Genomic DNA, 22,636 nt, shown 5'->3' on the forward strand with positions numbered 1-22,636 from the left:
CATTGTGAACAAACATTGACTGACGTAATAAGAGAATAAATCTCCCTGGACACATTCAGCGGAACTCAATAGAATATAAATAATTATGTATATGAAAATATGTGTAAACGTGTCATTATTGAATGAATGTATGTGCAGTTTTAGCAGGATGTATATATGCCAAATCTATGCACATGAATATTTTGGATAAGAATGTAAGGTTTTCATGCCTTGAGAAAGCCCTTGCTTGAGTGAAACATATGCACGTGCCCCAATAGGTTGATGTTGGCACTTTTTCAATAAATATATAGGCACTTTTTATTTTATTTTATTGTTCATTTATAACGCACGTAATACCAGCCAGTGGTTTCTAAGCGTGGGATCGGGATTTGAGCCTATGTTGCGCCAAGTTGTTTTGCTTCTAAGACCAACGCGTTGCCTCTGAGCTATCCTCCCTCCCTGAATAAATATATATGGTACAAGGGCACCTTTGGACTAGAACCAAGAACAAACGCATACTACCTAACTATCTACATTACATTTGACTTCCAAATCAGAGTGTGTAGTGAATAACAGTCGGTGTTAGGTTTCTGCAGCTTAAGTGTTGTAAAAATCAAATCGGAAGAAGATAACTTCAGCAGTAGAAGAGCTGTAGGCGCATTGCTTAATATTCACCTTTCTCAACTTAAATATATATTAAAATACACAGTGTGCAAATGATACTCCTATTATCCCCATTATAGCACAGTACCAGTAAGAGACAGTAAAGAACCCGAAGGTAGGATTCATTCTGCCCTCCAGTTAGGCAAGCTAAGTAGTACTCATCAAGTCGACCCCATGCACTGTAGTCTGCATATGCAGGCAATAATAACTTGATCTTTTATACAATGTGTTCCTCCGGACAGGGCTGTAAATAACACTGTACTTTTAAGGGTTTAAAGCTTCCAATGTATGAACCCTAGAAAGCTAAAGGGTTGAGGAGGCACTTCCAGCCTTCAGAATTGCCGGTCGAACACAAGACTGCAACAGAAAGTGCCCAATTTCTTGGTGTCTGACGAGGGCAGCGCACTGGTCTGATGTACCTGCTGAATTTTGAACTCCTGGCCATTCGAATGGCGCAGGACAACCTCCGAGCAATGACTTAACAGCTGTAAGTTGTTCCAATAGCAACAGAGTGGTGCTGTAACTTACATACAGATGTATGGGTTCTGTGAAAAAGCTGTCTTAAGGGGACCTTATGGTTGCAATACAAAAGTAAAAAAATAGCCTGTGATGGTTTCTAAGGCAACCCTAGCTCTGCCATCATTATACAACCGTACCTCAGCCACCGTATCTCATCGTGTTGGACCTCACATGAAATCTAAAATGACCCTATGCGTGTTGGGGTATTTATTTTCAAATTTACGCTTTTTCGTTGCTCATATGTGGTTCAAAGGGTAGGATTGTGCATGGCATTTGTGTTGGCATATATGTCATTATTCATGAGCTAGCTCTATCATTCCATACGATCAGACTCAAACGTTGTGCTGTGTAGGGCTTATCAGGTCTTCTGGGAGTCAGTGGCTTAACTGCAGCTGTAAATGAGCTTTTGGTGTAATAAGTATGTCCTAAGAAAGTGTGACTTGTGCCGCTTGATTTATAAGCAATATGTATGTCTTCATTGCACGCCTGCATGTAAATCCCATGCAGGTGTGCCATGAAGAGCACTCGTGAGATGGAGGAGGTGAGCATGGCTGCAAACTTATCTCCATTCCGTGCTCCTCCTCCGTCGCGTCTATGCTGCACAATGAAGCGGCACGTCAAATGGACTGGCGAACGCATGTTTGCACCTTCAGTCAACGCACAGCCTCATTGGGAATGAGGATGCCTGTCTGTGCTTTCTTATTGGACAGCATGCATATCCATGTTGGACTTGCAGGCGTGTGGTAAGCTGCATTCTCGGGCACATGCTGCCCATATGCCCCATCAGCTCAACCAATGTAATGCGGGCCAATTAGGCCTTCTTCCTTAAAGTGGCACAGTATCAATGAGGTTAGCATTTAAGGGCAGGTTCAGGGTGAAATGAGCGCCCGGAACTATCCCGCGGGACTGCACCACATAGCATTGAATGCGTGCATTTGATCGGAATATCTTCAAAGTAAAAAGACAGAAGACTACATCTTAAGTGAGAAAGTGTGAGTCTTGAAAGATAAAATTGCTATCTATTGTGAGAAACCAGAAGGTGTCTCACTCATTAGTCCCCGGGGATCTGTTATCCAAGTGGCTAGGAAACAGCCATCGCTTTTGGATCCAGTTCCTGTGGGTGCACCAGTGTTGGAGGATCACCTGGGTGAGGGGCCTTCGGGGAGTGGGACACCGGATGGTGAGACAGGGTATCCCCTTCCCTGTAACACCTTTACCCCATCCTACCAGGTAGATATTTAGGACTTCACCCCCGCCCACCCCTTTACAACACAAACATTTTCTCACAAAAAGCTTGCTATGAGAGAAAACAGACTAACACCTAATCTGTATACCCGACGTGTCCCAATACAATTGGCAGGCAAGGTCAGGCAATTATTGACCATCATACACACCTGACTTCCATTACACTCGTCAAGGAACCGTTATTTTCACGAAGGCTCGAGAATAGATCGCGTAAGACGAGGAAACCCTGCTGAGGAATCCTTCATAGTGTGTCAGAGGTACCCTGGGCCCTCCCTCATCGATAATCAACGCCAGGAGAATCGCCAGCTGCCGTGGTACTGTCCTTGGATCCAACAATAAAGCAGTGTCTGTGAAATCAACACAGCCAGTGAGTTGGGGAGACTTATACAAGACAGGTCTGTGTTGAAGCCAAGGTTGCAAGCGGCAACATTGTATGGCGAGTGCTGGAACGAACATTGTATGAAACGCATGAGATAACCAACACGATTAAAGTTGAACTGCAGATGAGTGATCGAACTTTGAAACTAAGATACAATACTTTTGACAGGGTGGTTCGGCATCACGTGTATGCTCAATCAAAGATCTCTGTAAGTTATCCAGCTGAGGGTTCATAAAAGTGAAAGCGTGTCAAAGGATTGTGAATTGAAGCGGTCCTGCGATGGGTAAAGCAAAATCCTGCACACAATCGAAAGTCTTCGATGTTGATACAGCAAAGGAAGTTTATGGCAAAATACATAAAGTTGTTCCAAGCCCGGCAGAGGGAGATCAATTGAAAACTTTGGGTTAAAGCAAGTTTGTATTAAAGTAGATAAATCGGTCCGAGCCAGGCGGAGGGAGACTGATTAAAGATTTTGTGTCAAAGTGGATCTGGGCCCGGCGGAGGGAGATCTGAGATGAATAGTAAATCACCTAAGAAAATGGTGTATATGTGAAATACAAAAGGGAAAGGAACTTTATTATGTGTTTGGTGCATCAGGCCCTCTGAAAGAAGAGACTTTGAATGACAGAGACTTTGGCACAGAAGGCCATGATGTTATAGTTTTGAACTGCACCCTCATGCTAGAGAAGCCAGAGGCTGTGCTAAGCTTCCGTGTGCCGCCTTGTCCCATGCTGAAAACTTGGGGAAGGGAAGTCAACGGCTCGAACATCCTGAAATATCATTTCTTGAATACTTTTCTTTTTGCATAACATTGTTGCCCACACTATTGGTATTTAGAGGTAAGGATTGGCAATAGGTTTATTAGTAAAGGCCCTTTTATTTTTAAGGCACCACTAGGACTGCATTATTATTATTTGTTGGTCTTAGATTGCTCCCATCTATAGATTTAGGATTAGATGTGCGTTTTTCTAACCCAATTGAAGTTCAATAAACACCCTTGAACTGCGGTCACGTGTGTCTGTCTTACTGGTGATAACGTGCCTTCCTTACACTATATAAAAGAAAATAATAATAATGGTTGCGTAGTTGTATTTTTAGATACGTGATGATGCTCATAACCCGTAACCTGCTTATCTGTAAACCAGTTCCTTTTATAAAGGCTGGTGGGTGGTAACCTCTTATACACCCCTTTACCAGTGCTTTAAATGGACTGGTCCTACCCGGCCCTTTGTTACCTGCACTTCTTATTTTTTAGCATTTGAGTTCTTGCACTTCTCAATGCCTGAAAGAGAGTACCAGTCCTCAATGATTTTGGGAGGTGAAAATGAAAGCTTTTCATTTCACTTTATCGCAAACTTAAAGGACGAAGCTTCTGCCGCCTTTGCTGGGGAAAGCAGTGTCCCCACCTCCTCCTGTCTCCACCACCCGCAGTGCCCATAATGTCTCCTTCGGGGCCCACCCTGCTGCACAAAAGGAGAGACAAACATGCATCTACTGTGCTCTCATCTGACTAGGCGCGGAACACTGCTTCGCTAAGTGGGCAGCTTCGCTAAGTGGGCTTCACCTGTTTCCATTGGTGTCCTTTGATGGATCAGGAATTGATTTGGAAAGCCTGGGAAATTACTTTTTAAGAAGTTTATTTTTAGCAGTGCCTATTCTAATATGTAAATGGTAAAGTAATTGAAGTTGTGATGGACTGAAAACTTTCACACAGCTCCAGATACCCACAGAATTCCTTACTATGCAATCAAAGCGAGCAATAATAAAACTCCCCTTCTGAGGCTTTGTTTACCACTATGATATAGCTTGATACGCAAAAAATAGCGCCTTGACTAGCACCAGCCTCGGAATGAGGGCCAATGCATAACAAAGGATCTCACACACTCTGCTTTACCAAGGTGTGTGCTCCTTGGCACATTATGTAATCTCACTGGGCATTGCCTGCAAAGGAGGAGCCCTAAGGCTGTGCCCATGGTGCTGCGCAGAATCGGCCGGCGCCGAAAGCGCTACGCCGGAATGTCCGCCTTCGTAGCTTGCACGTCTTATTTTCCATTTAAAGCACTGCCATTTACCCTACCCTAAAACCCCTCACCCACCCACCTGATCTATTCTGGGATGTTTATTACTCTTCCCTTTCATGCGGACAAAGGATGTTTTTTTTGTTTAATCGGCTTCCTTATTTATTCCGCATTTTTTCCTGGCTTCTGTGCTCTCTTGATGTTTCCTTCATCTTTCCAGACCCTCTTGCATTCGAAATGTGAGCCGCGACCCACCTCGTCACGCCGTCTGCGCCTCTCTACCCTGCTTTTTCCTCTCGCCCGGTCCAGGTGGGGAGAAGTCGCCGGGCTGAGCTAGCTTTCCGTGGGGTGAATGCCACAAAGAAAGGCGTATTGCAGGCCTGCGAGAGCTAACGTGCCCATTACTCTGCATGGCCAGGTGTGGCTCGCCCTCCTGGACGATTTCAAATATTTGAATGACACCTGGAGCAGCAGGGACAATACACATTAGCCTTGCCACAATGCTAGCCTTGCAGCGTGCAATTACCGCAGCGGCTGGTGACTGACAGGTGCATTGTATTCTGCCAGCTGGCGAGATAGGGCGCCCCTGTGCCTCCCGCTGTGTAGTAGCGCGCTGTTTACCTGGGTGCATTTGATTGGTGTGCTGTGCACAGGTGGCACGTTACATCTAGCAAACGAAGACGGGCGTGGTAGCGTTTACACAAAACGCCCCAAATGAGGGTATGTGAGCATAGATGGGGGGCCTGGGCGCGGCATTAATACAGTAACACATATACTTATAGACGATTAGATGGCCACAAGGGGGAGACATTCTACCAAGGGGCTGCTAGTAACATGATCTGATAGATAACGAGAGTGAGCCCCAGTTGTCTAGCATGTCACTCGGAACTCTGAGGTGGAATACACTACCTTTAGTGAGGGAGTCTTCTCAAGTACGTTTCTCAGGTTAGTCCTTTACTCAAGAGTACATTTATGAAAGATTAACTGGTGCCAACCACCCAGATACCTGATATCAAATGGTCCTGGGTGGTAACCTGGGGGGGGTCACACATTTCAACACTGACATAACATTCACTCTGACACCTCTCTTTCTGTCCCTTTCTGTCTCTCTCTCTTTCACACGCACACAAAGGAGAAACCAGGCACTTCAGTGCCCATCTTTAATATCAGGGGCCCCCTGTCTTTCACCCCGCCGTAATGCAAACAGTCGAAAAATAATACTTAACAGAGAAAATGCGCCTCCCCCTCCCTCCCCCCCAGTGATGTCACGGCAGTTGCTTGTGCATTTCATAATGCTCTCCCTGATGTCACTTGAGCAGGAACAGCATTTGGAAAGGGTAATAGTTGACAATGGATTCCTATGGAAGCCACACAGAACACTGACCCGTTCACTCAATAGGTGGCACAACTGGCCAATGCCTCCATGCCAAACAAGGAATCTGACTGGCACGCTCCTCTCCAGGCGCCAGCACGCATGCGTGACGACCAAAACGAATCCACGCCATCGGAATCCGTCGCGAGGAGTCCGGTGCCATGCTGCCAGCTCTGGATCGGCGGTCTGCAGCTCCGGCTTCTCGGTGTTATTTCCGGATGATGGAGAGCTAGTCACCACATTATACAATGTGCTTGCTCCAGTTAGTAATGATGCAGTGCGCCTCCTATAAGGCCCCCCGGCTGCAGAAATATTCCGCCCGTCAGCTGTCAACGCGGCTCCGCGTGCTGCGGAAATGAGAATCCCAAGCAGCAGCAGCATCGACGAAAGGGCACATTTCTGGATTTTCAGGCGAGATAAAAAAAAAAGGCCATTCCGTGAACATTTTTCCCGCTCAATCGCAACTGCCATCAATTGTTTTGGCGCCAAAAGGAGTGTCTGGAATGCTTTCTTTTACGCCATTGCCTCCAGTTTCATTTGTTAACTGCCAGTCAATCCGTAGACTACTTGGGGGCTCAGTATAACTGTTGGGGGGTTTTCCACTTGGATTTCTGCATGTGGTCAGGCCGTTATTTTAAATGCGCCAACCAAGGATGCACATTTCCTGCAACTAGGATATTGACAGAGGTGAACAAGAACAGAACTCCGACATTGCGAGCCTGCACGAAACATGGCGCTGGGAGGCGACTGCAGTTTCCCGGATGTCATGTGGCTGTATGTGGAAAGACAGACCCCGGCCCTCGTCATCACGTGTAAAAGCAGTGATGTGGCCGGGCGTCGTTTGTGTAGGGGCAGGAGAACCTACCCCTGGATAAGATGGGGAACCGTGGCAGTGGAGAGACATTTGGGTTCAGGCGGTGGGTTTAGCAACTCCTACGGTCAGTTATCGTGGGTTTTATGCTAATGGAACTAAGGGATGAAAGTGCTACGCTAGACATGATCGTCCTTTTACTTCAGGATGAAAAAGAGGAAACTAAGACTTTGGGGGCAAACCTGAGAAGGCGCTGGCCTGCCTGGCATCACTCTTTGTTTTCCTACCCTTTTTCCAAGACGTCCAGGGTAGGGCAGTGGCACGGCAGAGAGGTGCAGACGTATGCGGGTTGAGGGCTCGCCTCACGCAAAGAGACATCTCTACTGAGTTAGTAACTGGGTCGTCTGCATGTTTCGCTCCCGCTCGTGGCCAATTCTTCCTCAGATGTCAAGCTGGCACCAGCTCCTTCCAGAGACAGCTGCCAAGGTTTCACTGGCGCTTTCCTGCGGTGATATCTCTTCTCTGCAAGCTTCCTGTTATGTCTTGGTTACAGTCTGTGGGTCAAAGGAGTACCTCTTGCTGCCAGGCCTGTCTCTCAGTCCCCTGGTGCCATCCTCTGTGGGCGCCCCTTTGAGGATGGTAAAGGGCAGACCAGCAGAGCTTGGCAGTGGATGTGTTTAGAGAACAATTTGTTTTGCGCTTGTTTGTACAGTCGGAAATCGGAGTCATGGGATGTGTCTCTTTTATTTTGAGATATACTGGCTGCTAGGCACATTTAATTTCGAGTTTGGTATGTGGAGCAGCATTAAATATCGTGGAGCTGAGGGCGAGGGCTGGGCAATCGCACCAAGCACACCCGTAGTTCAAAACTCTAACGCCTTTTCATACTAATTTTGCATTTTTATACAGCACTTAATGCCTGATTCTCTTCCTGCTTCTAAGCACTGTAATCCATGTGCTATTATTACCCAATGTAATGGTACTGAATCGATCCCGGGAGGATGAAGGGCTGAGTCGGCCCGGCCAGGAGTTGAACTTACGAACTGCATGCTGTCTGAGGTGCCCCATTACCAGCTGAGCTATCCTCCTGGTTTTTAAATGGTGTGAACTATGCAAGTATCTGGAGGGGTTGGCCAGTCACTCCTTTGTGTCGCCCAATGGTTTCCCAAAACCTCTCCTTGGCTGGTTTTCCACACCTTGCCTCCCCACTGCCTCTGCTGGTGCTCGAAAGATGCGCTTTATGCTTTAGGCACATTATAAAATACCAATAAAAAAAAGGCATCTTTAATAATGCAGCAGCATGCTAGTACATGGTCTATATTGTTCACAGTTGCCCCTGAACGTTCTGACATGCCACCTGGCTTGCCTTGCACCTTCGCCTCTCACTACCTGTTGAAAGAGTGCGGTAGCGCAGTCGATAATGTGCCCACAGTCCCGTTTGTTGCTTGCATTGTTCACTACGTCGCTTGAACACCACCATCGGCACACTGTACCCCCAGCCACCAACTTCCTATGGTGTGAAGACTATCCCTTAAGCAAACTTGTGGCTTGGCATCCATAGTTTTTTCCCAGAAAGCTGTCATTATGCGTCACTGTGGAGTCTGGCCTGTTCTTCTGCTGCCATCCCTGCTAAAACCGTTTGCAACCACAACCCTAATTCAGCCAGTGGTTTCTATTGGGGGCATCCTTGTGAAGGAGGTCATTCGTCTAGCGTGTACCGTAGAATAAACCGGAAACAGTTCCCTGCAATAGAGACTGTGGCAAGCCACAATTGCTGTATAGAAGGGTGGCTGAATTGGGTATGTCTAATCTTCCCAAACTAAGCGCCAGGTTGGGTAGCATAAACATAGAGCAGACAATCTTTAAATCAGTTCATGAGGGGCCTGTCTGTCAAAGTCAACCACATGCGACTTCGGAGTGTGCACTTGCTTGACTCTTGTAACCTACACGCTCCCTGCAATTCTCCTGAGAATTCGTTGCTCACTCTCCACTTCTTTTGTGAAATCTGAGATGAGTTCCTTTGGGCAGAGGGACAGTACTATCTTTCTTCCTGGAAGGCACCAGCGAGGGTGCCAAGTAAATGAATGCGGGTACATTTGCTGTGCTTATCAGTCTAGGGCCAGCGAAAGGGTGTCAACCAACGCTGGGTGGTCTCTTGAAATATTTAAAGAAAACTGCGAGGGCCAGAAAAGAAGAGAGTCTGAGAAGTGGCAGTGCCCGACCAACGTGTTTATAAAACGTCCATTTTGATTCCGACGCATCCAAGGCAGCCCAGGGGAGATCCTGGTGCATTAGAGAGGTCATTGTGGACTCCGTAGGATGAAGGTCACGTGAATGCCCGTCCTCTGTGAGAGACCACGCCTACTCGCCGGGAGTCCTTCCCCTCCTACTCTAGAGCTACTTTGGGGAACATGGCAGTAAATGGTGCTGGTCATTACTTCTTGGAACTGTAAATATCTTCTCCATGAGATCTTGAAAAGGTGGGCGGTTCACAGCTGGCCCAAAAATGACAAGACATTCTAGCATCGAGTTTATCATTTATACATTTTGAATTGAGGTAGGGGATTAATTATTTTTGATGCAAAGTTGATTTCGCACTTGCTTGTTTTTTTTGTTTTAGGGGTGATTTTTTAATATCCGAGAATACCATGCAAGATTCGGGTCGGGGGCCCTGTCTGGAAGGGCTCCCCTCTGTTGGTGGCGTGCGGGAGGCGTGGCTATTGCTGCGCTCGGTCACCACAGAGCGCAGAAAGGATTATGGGAACATGGGAACACATTCTGGCATCGAGTTATCATTTATACATTTTAGAATGGGGGTAGGATTCATTATTTTTGATGCAAGTGTATTCTTGGACTTGCTTGTGGCCGGGATCATTGATTTTGGAGACGGGCGGGAGGTGTGGCTATTGTTGCGCTCGGCTGCCACAGAGCGCAGAAAGGATTATGGGAAAGCGAAAAACAGTGGATTCGCCTGCTCCATTCTCTTCAGCTACCTGATGTGATCACCCACCTTGACAGTAGGGAGAAACCAGTTCCCCCCACAGAACATGCACGGTAGAAGTGAAGTGCCTGTTACGTCCCGGACTGGCCCGTCTACTAAGGCTCTTTCCGGCCCGTGATAAACACTGCTCCTTAGGGGGGTACTCTGAGGTACTTCTTTAGCATTATTATTATATTTATGTAGTGCAGACCTAGCTTTGAGAAGCAACAGAGCGTTTTACAGACGTATACAACAATACAGATACATAATGGAGCGCTATACAGAGGTATACAATGGCATAGATGCATAAAAGAGCGCTTTACAGAGGTATACAACAGCATAGATGCATAACAGAGCGCTTTTCAGAGGTAACAACAGAACAGATATACAGCGGGGGTAGGATGCAAAGGGTCAGAGCGGAGGGGCACAGCTGTACCTGGTGACAGGGAGGAGAGGGGTGGGCGGTATCTAGTGAGTCCGATGGCGCGAGGGGCGACGTGATGGCCTGGGTGTTGAGGTGGAGAGACTCTGTGAAGAGGTGGGTCTTGAGTTCTTTTCTGAATTGTAGGAGCATGGCTGACGAGGAGGAGGTTCCCCAGTCTTGGGGCGCTTGTTTTCTGGTCCTTTCCTTTTTGCATCAGCGGATTTCAAGTCTGCATTTGTTCTGGCTTCTGGTGGTGCACTGTCTGGCGGAGATGCTGAGTTTCTCCGTGAGGTAGCCGGGTGACTTGAGGGCGACTGCCTTATGGATGATGCAGCAAGACTTGAAGCTTTCGAATGGCTCTGAGAATTCCAGTCTTCCTGTGGAAATGTGCCTGGAGTCCTGCAAAGCATCATACATCAGAACAGTTTGTCAAACAACATGATTTTCAAAGCATCTCTTCTAAAATGTTTGTACATGGAAATCTGAATGGGATGTGCATTTTAACAGAAATACTTGTAACATTTTAAAAAGAAAAGGTTTCAGCAACGCGCAGCACATTTTTAGTCGATTTGCACAAAAACGCGACTTGCAAATGGATGCTGAAATGTACCACGAGGATGTATGAGGGGAGGGAAGTGGTTATTGAATGGCGATACATTGGCTAACACCAGGCTTCAAAGGTCGAGCTGATGCCAATGCCGTCATTAACGGGCCCATTGTTAGCATCCTCCCCATTGAGCCCAATGGGGGCTCAAATGGGAATGGGGATTTGCCAGGCCCCCCAAGGTCCGAATGGCCCGGTAAGTCTCCTTTTGTTGCGGGACCCAGACCCTGTACCCCGTAAGGGGGTAGACATGCCTCTTTTAGCGGCATGAAAAGCGGCATGGCTACATCCATACTTGTAATGAGGCCCATAGGCTTAGTATGAGATTTCCAGTAGACTTGGGTCGGCGTCCCATTTGATTCCACAGATCCGATCCATCAACATAGGGTTGTACATTACTGGTTTGAGCTCCCAGGCATTGCATGTGCTTTCCATTTTATTTATAATTGTTTATATATAGCACACTTAATACTGATGCGGTTTAGCGTGGACCTGGGATTCGAACCTGTGTTGCTTTATGTCATCTTGTTCCAAACAGGCGCACATTCCCACTGAGCTATACCACCCGTGCAATTAATCAGATGTTCCGTGAAGAGCATCAGGTCTAGGCATTCTGGCAACCTGACCTGAATTGCCTGAAACCTTTTCATAACACAGTGGGGTTGCAGTAGGGAATTAAAGCGTGGTTCACAAATGGAGCATATTGGGAGATGCCCTTCCTTGGGCATCTCAGATTGCCACCTGCTCCTTTTGACCTTATTCCCAAAGCCTAAATCTGAAGCGCCTATGGCGCCCCTTTTGACCCACCTTTGGCATTTGTGAAAATAAGCGGCCGTTCCTGCGCATTCCAAAGTGCCTAATGGGGGCAAGGGGATGCCAAATGCTGTGCCACTTGCATTTATAGCCCTTAGATAGGCATTGTGAAATATGTTCCCAACGCCTTCGTGTGTCCTGGGAGCCGGTTATAGATTAGTGGCAAGAGTGCGCTCCCGTCACTAATGTATGCAAGAGGTTTGGCCAGTGCCTCATGCGGGCTGTCGCTCAACTCCCTTGAAATATGGAGTTCACCTTTGCGAATAAGACGCTCTGTGCATTCGTACAAAGAACGCAAATGAAAAAGCACATCTTCTGAACTTTTTTCATTTGTGTTGATTTTTATGCCTCCATTGACTTGTTTCCTTAGCAACCGGAAATACTGGATTCTAGGAAAGTGGTCGAGTATCGTAGAATTCAGTATTACCAAAGAGTTGTCTTGAAGCCGAGTCGAACCATCAAATACTAGTATGTAGCAGTTGCTCGAAATTCCAGCTCGAAAGTTTCAAAGAATTTCAAGCCTCTGCTCCAAATGGCTTCCATTTTTTCAAGCCGAGCCAAAACCCCATTGTTTAGATTGGCTCAAATCTTTTTCGAGCCGGTTCAGCCATCCCTAGTTTTAAACATCACAGTTCAATCGATTAAGACCTTGGTTTGGGAGCTTCAAGCAGTTGTTGCAGTCAAGAATCATCATTATATTATCAGAGCATCTTGGTGCGGGGTCACAGCCGCTTCCTTGCTCAAGCCATGAAGCTCTACTTTCAAACATTTCCAATCACACTTTGAAATTAGTAAATCTAGTGTTCCTTTGGATCTATCTGAACTGTTAACACCAAAGGAGAAAAGGCTCCTTTTCCTTCTAACAACACCAGCCTCTCTCGCAAGCTAATTTCTCCAAGTAGACCGTTTCCAAATTGTGTTGATTAACATACTTTACCTTTTCGTAGTTTGAAACACTTCCATTATTTGGATTTCTCTTGGCATAGTAGGATCAAAGCAGTCATTGTTACAAGTTCTGCTTTACTTTTTGTGAACCGCAGCCCCCAAACCACAACCCATAGTCATGAACAGCTAATAAGCAGTTACTCGTATGTGCATGGAGAATCGACACAACGTAGTCTTGCAGTCTGCACCCAAATCACTCCTATTCCAGGAACTTACCCTGTCTTAAGTAAGTGCGCCAAACCGCAGTAACTGTTCTGGCACTTCTGCCCCATAGGTAAAAGTCTGTGACCCCTCCCCCCTCATGTTTGATAAAAATCAAGAACCTGTCCAACACAAAATGAAGATAAGCGTGGAATTAACCCTTGCAAGACATGTCGACTCTCTCTCATTTGGCAGGTGTCAACTATGTGCGATGATCATTTCCTTCTCCCATTTGATATTGAAAGACAGAATTGGAATGGCATTGTACCCCGTCTTCTCAATCTGAGTCAAAATCTCAACATCACATGGGCTCATGTTGGGTATTCACCCCTTAATATTACCAGTGATCTGCATATGTGGCCTTTTTAAGTCCTCTGAACCTTCAAGTTCCAGCTCAATTTAATGGCCTTTCTTCGGTATTACCCAAATTGACCTTTTACAATTGACCTTTTGTCCTAATTGACCTTCTGCACAATTGACCTTAACCTTTATTTTACTTTTTATAAATGTGTGGGGTGGGTTTGGGGGAATAAATAATATAATGGGATTGGGTATGGGGTTGCGGGGGTTTTGGATTGAGTGAGGGTTGCAGGGGATTTCCCCCCGCATATATGTCCTAATTGACCTTCATTTCACGATCAATCGTGCAGAAGGTGAATTCTCCCGCAATCAATTGTGAAAAGGTCAATTAGTATACATACCTTTTTTCAGAGGCAACTGTACACTCACAATAACCATGTTCTTCCCTGCAGGCCTCCTCAATGGCACAGGGTTTTAATAGAAACCAACATATCGTCCAAACAATGCATTACTTCAAATATTCAAGTGCATATGGCTGCTTCCAGGACGTCATACTTTTGCCTACTTTGAAAAAGATGCGAAAAAAGGATGCAGGGTAAATGTCACTCAAGTTGCATTTTTCTCCTGCATTGTTCCATGGGACTATATACGCATCTACCACTGATTACTGTGAGGGGTTCAAATGCACTTCAGGGCTCCTTTTCTAGTGCACCATGCGTTAAGATAAGTGTAACGGGCTTATGCCAGTTTTTACACTTATTTTCCCATCTCCAGGACATTGTAATCAAATGCTGCCGGCATAGTGGTAGTCATGAGGGAAAATACGTTTTCTCCACCTCATTCCCGCCCACTAATCCCGCAAAACCACTTGCTTATATGCCTGCCTCTGATTTTTGCACAGGTGTATAAGAAGTGAAAACTGACTGCATTGCTCACCTTGTAAAAGCAGGTGGATTCCATAGGAATCCATGGTACATGCCATCTGCAGGCAGAATTTTTAGAAACGGGTAAAGACGATTTTGTCTGTATTTACTTTTTCTTTTTTCACTCAATTTTATGAAAGTGTAAAATTGCATGCGGGTGGTCCCAACTACACATAAGTGCTTCCTTGCATACATTACCACTGTATGATATGATAGGTTGTTTTTAACGGCTTACTAACCAGAGGGTACTAAGCGCGGACCGAGGGATCGAACCTATGTTGCTCCATGTGGTCTTGCTTCCAAGGCGAGCATGTGGCCGCTGAGCTGTCCTCCCAGGACTGTCCTCCCAGGACTGACAGGATACAAAATGACTGTCCAAGTAACCAAATCCAACAGTTTAACGCCTCTATTTAACTATGCCAGACCCAAAATAATTGATCTTGCGTTGACTTTGTCTCAATTTGGGTAAGAACGCTGAGGTGATGGCGTACTTATTACAGCTCCTGGGATAGAGCGACTCTGTCGTCTCTGTTCATTCTGTAAGTCAATTTAAGGGGGATAGAATTGAAATGATAATCCTACCTATACAGCTGATCAACATATTGTATAGCATTTTAGGTGAGACATTTATACAGGCCTATGAGCATGGTTACCAAATTAATTCTTTGTTTTAATCTAAGAATTCCTAAAATATGTCCATCAAGAGATGTCTATCATTTCACTATATGCTCATTATTATTAGTGTATTGTAACGCTTATTTTATGAGATTAATTTTACTATGATGAATTTTTTCTATTCAATGTGTAAGGTTTTGTAAATCAAATCACAAAATAAAATAAAAGTTAAGAAAAAGAATACATATGGTGAATTAGTTGTTGAATTAGTGTACTGACCATTCATCTAGGAGCATTAATTCAATTGACTATGAAAAAGGTATCATACTCTAAGACCATATCAGTCCATTAACTGCCGTTAGAATGAATACATACGTTAGAATGCAATGGTCATGCTTTGCCCTTTTGCCATGTGCCTATGTCCTGGGTAGGGGCATGAACTGTGTGCCCACCAACATACATGCACAGTAGCCCCAACCTTTTTTGGCTGCACCAATTTGAGCCCCTGTGGATCCGCATTTAAACGTTTAAATAATAATACTGAGTTATAGGTCACTCTAATTGTTTTCTTTGCGTATTCAAAGGTGTTTGAATTCCGCAATATGGGCATGGTAAGAGGGAAATCATGCCTTATGCTTGAGACCATATACTCATTACGTAGCAAATTAGGAGCAAACAGGGTTGTCTGCAAAGTTGTGGTTTGCGGAGTGCTGGGGAAGATTATTGGATTGCACCACTCTCACTCTCAAAACCGTCAAGCTGGTGCAGAGGCACAGCGTAGTGTGCTGCGAGAGGGTTCTGTGGTCGGAACTTGTTTCATGGCTCGTGTTGCCTTGGGGAAGATTATTGGATTGCACCACTCTCACTCTCAAAACCGTCAAGCTGGTGCAGAGGCACAGCGTAGTGTGCTGCGAGAGGGTGCTGTGGTCGGAACTTGTTTCATGGCTCGTGTTGCCTTGGGGAAGATTATTGGATTGCACCACTCTCACTCTCAAAACCGTCAAGCTGGTGCAGAGGCACAGCGTAGTGTGCTGCGAGAGGGTGCTGTGGTCGGAACTTGTTTCATGGCTCGTGTTGCCTTGGGGAAGATTATTGGACTGCACCACTCTCACTCTCAAAACCATCAAGCCAGCATGGAACACCACGCGGAGTGCTGCGAGAGAGTGCAGTTGTCCACAGTTAATAGACAGTGGAGGAAGGGTGAGTTATTGCTATAAACATCCTTATGTGACATGTATAATTTGCACAGCAAGACCCCCACTTCCGACAATCTAGAAAGTATTGAAATGTCCAATCAACCCCAATCCCAGAGTCAACCTGAACTCCATGTAAGCCAGTTCTTGGTTTGAACGACCGCTCCTTCGAGTCCGCCTCCCTAGCGAGGAGACTCTCATCTTGTGGCACAAGTTGAACAAATGAACACAACTGGACGCTCAGAGCTGGTGGATGTGAAAAGCCTGAGTAGCGTTACCTCGTTGATGGAGATGTCCGAGACCGGCTCAGAAACACAGGTAGTCCTACGGGAATGGATAATTTGGCCAATCAATAAAATCTGTTGTATATCAATATTGAAGTTAGATTCTTGAAAAATGTTACCCGTCACTGATTTTGTTGTATATTTATGGAAAATTATGAATAAAGTTTTCAAAAGAAAACAAGATGAAACAGGTAGTGGGAGCTGAGGGTGTAGAGGAGGTTGCAGAGCCGCAAATGCTAACACAAACTCCAACAATGGCATAATCAGGACAAAAAAACAGCACAGAAAGAAACAAGGCATGTACGAGCACAAGTGGAAAAGAACTAAATGCAGAGCACGACGATCCTTGCGAAACACCAGGAGTGCAAGATCCAACTGTTGCAAGGGAAACTGGTGAAACAAAATGTCGCCAAACGAAATGAAACACATCTGAAAATAAAATGACCCCGGCAAGAAAAATTAAGATTTTTAGATGCTAGCAGGGACTAGTACAGAAATCCCAAAGCCGAAGCACCAAAACAAAGGAGGCATTATTGCCACTGGCCACATATTTTGTAAATGACTCAAGCAAGCTTGAGATGGACAATGAAACAGACATTCAGAATTGGAATCAGAACCAAGCAGGAAAAGACAGGGTTTCACTCAATAAATCTATTAATTCTATAGATTTAGAGGATTTCCCATCTTTTTTAACAGAGCATGGTTTAGAAGGAAAGAATCCTAATTTGGACATTCGCTTTCTTCTAGCTCAGCGGAACCTTCACATCTCCATCAGACACTAAGAGATGTGGATGATAAAATAACGCGGACTTCATCGTTGATATCAGCACTCAGCATGATATTAAGCTCCTTTGCCCAACTATACAATAATATCCATACAGAGATGAAGGTACATATTAAACCTGTTCCCCACATTGCAATTAGAGGAACCAGCATCTATAGCAAATAGCTTGTAGAGCTACGAAGAGGACCGAATAAGGACCGAAAAATACGCAAACTCCAGAAAGAAACATCCCTTCTGCTATAATAATACTTCAGTTGCTGCAGCTAACCAGCCCGATAAGTCAAAGGATACACCAAAATATCTCAATATGCTAACTGACCAAAAGGAGAACTCACCAAACGTGTGTTCTGCACAGTCTCAAACAATGTGGCGCTGCGTATCATTAAAAGACCAACACATATGGATAATTCCCAGTGGGTCAACTTCAGTCAACACAATCTAACATACTCTAAAAGATAAGAGATTGGTAGAAATTCAAATGGACCACCCAAAACTACTAAGCAACTTCTTCTGGAATTCATGTTGAAAAGTGACAAAGACATTATCCTTACTAGCATTAATATTTAAAACGTATTGTTTGAAAAGCCAAGATTACGATTAATTACCTCCCAGAGATATAGAACTGGTAGACTTCATAGATCGTAAAAGAACAGATTTAGTTTTCATTACAATGTACTCAAACATTGCATTTAAAATGATAGTAACAGAGGGAGACAACTTAATGCAAATGGGGTATGATTTAGTACGATATCAGAGCTAACCACGAGAAATAAACCCTGAAAAACACATTAAATGGCCTAAAAATGTATTTTAGAAATCAGGGTTACCTAGAACAGGGAAACCTACAAATTAGAAGTTGCAGATTCTTTGTCTATGATGCGAGTAGTAAAGCTCTCCAACCCACCCTACCCATTGAGTAACAGGCCTGATGAATGAGGCTGCCTATCAAATATTTTTCAGCCGAAAATCATTGAATTGCAAAAAATAGGGGAGGCTCCTAACTTGACAAGCTGAAAGGAGCATCTTTCTCTTATTTCATGGTGTGTGAGGGATCCTCAGCATTTAATATGTAATCAAACGTTATGCTCTGAGCTAAGCGACAATAATATAACATTCATACGAGAAGTATTACTACTATCGCCAGTGGTAATTGAGGGCTTTAAGATATACCAACAAGTGACCACCCGAGAAAATGGGTGAAGACCAACAGGTGGTCTAATAATTGCCATAAAAAAACAACCTGGCTTTGGAAACCATATCAATTTCAAATACATAGTATAGTATCTTGGCAGTAAAACCTAAGGTCAGCATTTATGAGGAGTCGAGTAATATTTCTGATTCATTCGTATTGGAACCCCTCACATACGTCCATCGGTTGCTATTATGCTCTTGTTGGGGAAGTTGCTTCTTGTGAGATAATCATTGCTGGTGATGTAAATTCTACATGTAGCTCTAATAAGGAAGAATAAATTACTGGTAATATGTTAAATCAACCAAGAAAACAATAAAAAGAGGTTAAATGTAGACAAATGGAAAACCTTTATGCAGTCCTGGGGCCTATAAATGCTAAACGGAAAATGTCCAGGAGACATAGAGAAAAAGAGCACATGTCATAACAATCTCTCATCTTCCTGTATTGATTATGTTTTGTTTCAAATGACATATTTGATGCATGTAATGACTTCAAAATACACGGAACAACTCGTAAGTGACCATGATATGTTGGTGGCAGCCTTTGACATGGGCGGGGAACAGAAGGAAATACCTGAATTGTCGAATTTGTGTGTTGGTCTTAAGTGAAATACTATATCTTGGCAACCTATAATGGCAAAAAGATGCAATACTCACATCTCCACATTATTTAACTCCTCTACTTTGAGGGGAAAAATACGACTGTTTGAATTGGAAAAATTCCCTGTCGTTACTGAGAGTCAAATCAACCAGCTTCCGCTTTTTCCAAAAAGAGAACACACAGATTCAGTGCGATGGTGAGTAATAAGAAAAGGGAGTCAAGGAAAAATATAACAATAACAAACAAGATAAAATTAGCAGAACATTTTAAGCTTGAAAGAATTTGTGTATTACGACAAGGCTATAGGAACTGGATAAAAGGGCATTGACACATCATGTTACAAAATGGTATTGAATCAATGCTCGGAACGATTTTTAAGAAGAACTCATGTAGTTTCTCGGCTTTGATTAGAAATCTTGACCACTACTAAGCTACAGTACAAGAAAACTCCATTCGAGCATATATTTGGGAAGAACACTATACTGATCTACATAAGACTACTTGGAACAATTGCTAATCCTCATACTTGAGGTGGACTGGATCAGAGATTTTGATAAAGAAACCATTTGAGTACTAATAAACAAATTGTCTACCTCAAGAGCCCCCGGTAATTATGTTTTCGAGAATGCAGTTGATATCTGGGCATCAATACTGTTTATAATGTTTCATGATATTCTCTCAAAAAATAAAACCCAAGAAAGCTGGAAATGATCTAATTTCATCCCCATTTATAAGAAGAGTAATAAAGAAAACCCTAAAAACGATAGACTGATTGAGCCGAATCAACCTCCGGGGCACCAGTGCTCCAAGGATGAATATCGGTTTCAAAACCATCAATCAGATTGAAACACAAGCAAATTTTAAACCTCCTTGTCCAATTTTGGCAACGTGGACGGAACGACAGGCTTATCTCTACAAGGTGATGGATCGTTGGTTATTTGCAACACAGCGAAAATACAATTATTACCCAATGATAAAAGCGACTGTCCGGTCAAGTTGTATACAAATATCTACTTTATTATGATCACAACAGACAGTAGCACACTAAAAATACAACCCACCCTGTAAAGGAATTAAGAGGACAGACATTTTCAAAGAAGGAAAAGGGATGCACTCTGAATACTGACAGGAGGGTAATGGGTATAGTAATTAATCGCAATAGTTCAAGAATACTTGGTTTTAAAAGTGGAGCAATGGGTTGTAAAATGTCACTAGAAACCTTCGGATTAGGACCAGGCAGCCAGAACCAGAATGTACTTTGTGCTTGGTGGAAGTTCTTGGTGCTCAACATGGTCAAGTCGGTTTCAGGGTGCTTTGTAGCTTCTGCGACTCAGTTTAAGAGGGGAGATAGCTGCGGGTATCAGGCGGCAGGGAGTTTGCCCAGTGAGGCTGGACGGAGGCTGCAGGCTGGCCTACATGGTAGCTTGGGGAAGGAATCATCTCAGTGCTGGTTGGCGGGTCTGAAGCAGTGGTCAAGGTGTCTTGGACGATGTTAGCGACTGCGGTTTGAGGGGTGCAGTCGGTTTCAGCTCGAGGGTCTCAACTGGTTCGAAAATGTCCTTTAAGGCAGACACTGGTTGATGCTTGTCGATGCACTCCTACTAACTGTTTCACTGGATTTGTGATGGCCCAAAGATAAGGAGAGTATTGCAGGCACTGGCCTTGTCCTTGGTTTGGTTCAGAGATTCTCTGGCCCTTCTCACCTAGGAAACTTTCTTGTACTGCCTAGCAGGGCACGCTGTGTGCTGGCTGCGTATCGGTTATGTGTCAGGCTGAGATTCTGGTCCTGCGTCTGCGTAAGATGCTGAACCCCTGACAATCCACCTCAAATGTAGCACTCAGAGCTCTGGACAAATTACTGCTCAGTTTGCCACACTTCAAGGGGAAAGGGGGAAAGGGACAAATTAACAAACACCAGGCAATTCTGAGAAAAAAATCAAAATATCGTCAATATAAACGATAACAAAGATATCAAGATATTCCCTAAGAACCTCATCGATAAAAAATTGAAAAGCTGCTGGGCCATTGCAGAGCCCAAATGGCATCACCTGGTACTCATATAGTCCAAATCTGGTCTTAAATGCCATTTTCCACTCATCTCCCTCTTGGACTCGTACAAGATGGTAAGCTCCACGTAAATCCAACTTCGAAAAAATGGTGGCACCTTGGATCTGATTTAACATTTCTAAGATGAGGGGGAGAGGATACCGATTTTTCACAATCACTCTATTTAGTGCCCTATAGTCTATACAAGTTCGAAGAGAACCATCTGATTTAGGCACAAAGAACAATGGTGAAGCTGCCGGCGATTGAGAGTGCCGGATAAATACCTTAGCCAAATTTTCCTTTAAATATTCTTTCAAATAATCATTCTCTTTTTCAGTTAAAGCATAAACCCTACTGCTAGGTAAAATAGCTCCAGGCTCCAAGTCAATCTTACAATCAAAGGACCCATGAGGAGGCAACTCTCCAGCTTCCTTTTCATCGAATACATCCCAAAAATCCTGATAACAAGTAGGAAATTCACCCAACACTGCTCCAATGTCAAAACCTAATGCCCCTCTTTCTGCAAGCAAAGATGAACCTGAATTCACAACTCTTTCTTCCTCTTCAGGACCTTTTCCTGAGAAACAATGTTCCTGACAAAAGGTTGATTCTAAGGCTACAATTCTTGCACCCCAATCTATTCTAGGATTATGAAGAGTAAGCCAGGGCATACCCAAAATAATTTTCAAGATTGGAGCATCAATTAACTCAAGAGATATTTTCCTTATGACCTCCAGTCAACTCGATCACAAGTAACACTGTAGTATGAGTGATCGGACCTGAAGAAAGATATGTCCCGTCAACTGCTCTGACCTGCTCCACTTCCTTCTTTGCCACCAAGGGTACACCTAGAGTCTTTGCCAATCCCCTGTCCATAAAATTTCCCGTAGCCCCCGAATCAATTATAATTGGACCAGAACCTAAAATTACTTTTTCAAACATCAAGGATAAGTTCATAGTTACGTGAGGAACAGCTGTCTGTATAGTGTTAGCCACTTGTTGCATTCTGCCTGAAGAACTGAAGATCTTCTTGGGAGTAAAAGGACAGTTTACAAGAAAATGGCCACTCCTACCGCAGTATAGACATAAATTATTCTCCCTTCTTCTAGCCTTCTCTTCTTTGGACAATGGACCCCTCAACCGACTCAGCTGATCATTCCCTTTTGACTTCACTTCTCTGTTCACCATCTCAACCTTAGACCTCTCCATCCTTCCCTGAAACCTTACATCTCCCTGAGAGCGTCTACGCTCTAGACGTCTTTCAGTTAGACGAAAATCTAACTGATCAACTAAATCAATTAGAGAATCTAAAGTAGTTGGACGATCCAAAACTCCAGCCAGAGCATCTTTTAATTCATCCTTTAAGCCTCTATAAAATAAAGAAGCCCTTTTTTGCTCTGCCTACCTACTCTCAAGAATTAGAGATCTAAATTGGATGATATAAGAAATCAACTCCTTCCCTCCCTGATGAAGCTCCAGTAGTTCTCCATCAACCTCTAAAGATACCTGTCTCTTATCAAACATTTTCTTAAATTCGGCCAGGAAAAGAGAAAAATTATTCAACGCCAAACTTTTTTGAGTCACCAAAAGACTTCCCCACGCAGAAGCTTCTCCAGATAAATAGGATAAAGTAAATGTTACCTTTGAAGTATCTGTGGAGAATAACTCAGGACGATTTAAGAAATGCAATTCACACTGTGTCTGGAATATTTGAAACTTTTTAGAATCTCCCAAAAAGCTCTCGGG

At 44.2% G+C, this 22,636-nt stretch overlaps 1 protein-coding gene across 4 annotated transcripts in view; it reads left to right on the forward strand.

Moving 5' to 3' along the window:
- LTBP1 (latent transforming growth factor beta binding protein 1) overlaps nt 1-22,636 on the forward strand; it is a 1,019,134-nt gene that overhangs the window by 97,175 nt on the left and 899,323 nt on the right. The gene's annotated exons all lie outside the window — the stretch shown is intronic.

The sequence above is a fragment of the Ambystoma mexicanum genome, chromosome 4q, assembly GCF_040938575.1.
Source record: "Ambystoma mexicanum isolate Mex_15411 chromosome 4q, UKY_AmexF1_1, whole genome shotgun sequence".
Classification (NCBI taxonomy): domain Eukaryota; kingdom Metazoa; phylum Chordata; class Amphibia; order Caudata; family Ambystomatidae; genus Ambystoma; species Ambystoma mexicanum.